Below are 3,093 nucleotides of genomic sequence, written 5' to 3'. Positions count from 1 at the left end.
ATATATATATATATATATATATATATATATATATATATATATATATATATATATGTGCTTATGTGTGTACCCTCATGTGTAATAAGGGGAATGCATTAGTTGGCATCCTCGGAGCTTCGAGATCACCACTGAATCAGATTCATGAAGACTGAAAAGGACAGGACAAACTAGCAGCGAGCAGGAGCCATCTAAGAATTTTTCTCTCTTGTCAGTCCTATATAACTTACTAGTAAATTTTTATTCCCGCCATCCTGAATAGCCAGTGGTTTATTGGAAATGATACAAAGGTCACCTCTTTCAGCTAAACTTCACAGTTTTACTTTCCTATTCATTTTTTAACTATACACTTTAGTTGTTCTTTTCACTTTTTTCAGCAAGTGCCCCCTCCCCTGCCCCCTGCCCGCTTCCCCCGTGTCCCTCTCCCCCATTTCATCTTTTGTATGTCCTTAATCATTGATTAAATACTCTTCCTCCGCCGTTCCTTCTTTGTTCAGCAAAAATCTGCACTTCAATCAAAACTATTTACGCCTACTTTTCCTTCGCTTTGTTTTCGTCCCCTCAAGCAACACTCATTCTCTTCTCCTGTCCTCTAACATCTCACTCCTTCTATTCTTATACTTCTTTCGTTTCTTTTTTTCTTATTTCTCAGTACTATTTATAAAGCTTATTATACCCTCGTTTGCGTTCAGTTCACTCGTTTTCCTATTTCTTTGTGTATCAGCAAATCTCGGGGTAGGAACATCTGAAATGGCAATTCTCAGGGACAGGAAGGAGTTCGGGGATTAATTCAAGAAATGAATAAAATGATGCGATCCGTTATGCATGTGTATCCATCTTTGAGCAGATGAGCTCGAAATAAAATCGATGTTTTAAAATTGCTGACAAGGCGGTTTGTGGTGATGACCTACCACTTTTTCTTTTTTAGAAATATTTTGAAATTCCAGATAAGGAAAATATTGGATAACTATCATTATTTCCATATGAAAGTGAGGAAGGAAAATGAAGTAAACGACGGCGACCTTACAAGCGTTTAATGAGAAAATCAGTTGTGCACCATATATACACTCATATACATGCATGGCACATACTCGTACTCGTATTATCCTATGCATACATTTATAAAGCTTTCGTACTTTTAACTTCTGCGCTTACTAGTCGACAATAAAATTTCCAATTTAATCCAAAAGAAACAAGAATATGAAGTTTCATGGGGCGATCCAAAATTTGCAAGTAACCGTTCACGTACTAACAATCAATTCTACCCTGATCTGAAAAGTTAGAAAACTTTTTTCAGCAAATAGTCCAAATCTTGAAGACGTCTGGAAGTAATTTCTTTCTGATTTGCAAATTGTGTGCATTTTTTAGCTTCTGTGATCCACTTATTTCAAATATATATAAGAGCAGTATTTTCACTGGAGAAAATATTAACTAAATTTGAAATAGGAGACTCAGGACCTGAAGTTTGAAAACGAACAGCGTCCATTTCACGTATTATAAAAAATGATTAATTTCGGTGACAGTTTTCCGAAAAAATTATATGTTTCTTCGATTTGTTTGGTATTTCGTTTGGTAAATGTCTGATCCTTCTGTTTCTGGCTTGGTTTGGGTTCTCTGTTCTCTTATGAGCGTAGTAATCCAGAGTGTTATTGGCATTGATCATGTTAATGATAATATTGGGACAACAATGTTCATTTACGATCTTTCAGAGAAGTTTTTAATTGGTTCCCAGTCGAAACTTTTCGAAAGAGTTGGATAAAACTTTTTGTATTGTTTTACTTCGCAAATGAACAAATATATTTTTTTTTGATTCTAATTGAGTAATTAAGTTCGTATCCAAGTAAATTGAGGAACCTTAAGTTTTTATGACTCTTACTGTATCCCGAAAAGCTTCTCCGCACTTTATCAACTTACTCGAATCTTTTTCTGCTGGAAAAGAAGAAAATTGTTCTTACCTGTCCCTGCTGCTGTTTTTCTTTCTGTGCAACTTTCCATCTAAAAAATGAGAGCGCTCCTTTTGCAATCTATCTTTACACAACCATATAGTAACTTATCATAGTTGTATTCCATGTGGCTTCGGAGGTAAGCAGCGTTAAATTCAGCAATAAGAAGCAACTTACCTTTCTCCCAGTTGTCCAGTTCCAATAGTCGTTTGATCCCATTTCGGTAATTTAATGTCAAAAAGATTAGAAGGTTCGCTTCGTTTGAAACCAACTAAATTTCTATAGGAAGCCATGTATTGTGACTTATTTTTTGAAGGTATCTTACTTAGGCAATCTAGCTGTCAACTAAGTCTCTCAAATAAAGATGCGATATAGGATTACTCAAACATCCATTTCATCTACATTTATTAGTGGAATAAGTTTTGTCCATTCTTCCTGGAAAAATTCGGCAAACTTCAGGAGTAGCTAAAGTTCATAGCTATGAAATTCCAGGATTCTGAATTCGGTAAGAATTTCGTCGTCTGTTAAACGTTGGTAAGAAAGGAAACGGCTTATGTGCCTACCATTTAAAAACTAACAGGCTGAGGGAATGTTCCTAATTTTTTCTAGAGATATGCTACTGCTGCTCATCTGTTACCAATTTTACCTGCCTTCAGTATTTGAGGTTACAAGGTTGTTATCAGATGAGTGGACTGACCAAATATTAGAGTGACCAAATATTTGGTCACTCCAAATATAAGACGGCCTGACAAAAAACAGTTATAGAGCAATCAGGAAACCCTTGACCAAGAGAACAAAAAACTTGTGTGATATCTCTATCAATGTAGAAGCCGCTATTTTCTTAAAAACATTTTATTTTCAAAGTTTTATTTCCTCAATAAAACTAAGAATTTTTTTCTACCTTTTTTGATTAATCATTATGTGTACAGTTATTGATTTAATTACTCATTTATTACTTCATATTTGTCCATTTGTAAATTTATTTACTACCGCATTACCTATACAGGAGGGTAAGAATAAGTCCATGGATGGAAGATTTTTATCTTCGGTGATTTTTTGTGGTTCCCTTGTTGCTTGACCTAATCACTACCTTCATTCGATTCAATATACGAATTCTGTAGTTCTTTCCTTATACTTCCTTCTATTCATCTGT

This window comes from Loa loa (genome assembly GCF_000183805.2).
Source record: "Loa loa unplaced genomic scaffold supercont3.71, whole genome shotgun sequence".
NCBI classification, from domain to species: domain Eukaryota; kingdom Metazoa; phylum Nematoda; class Chromadorea; order Rhabditida; family Onchocercidae; genus Loa; species Loa loa.
Note: the sequence above shows the minus strand (reverse complement) of the source record.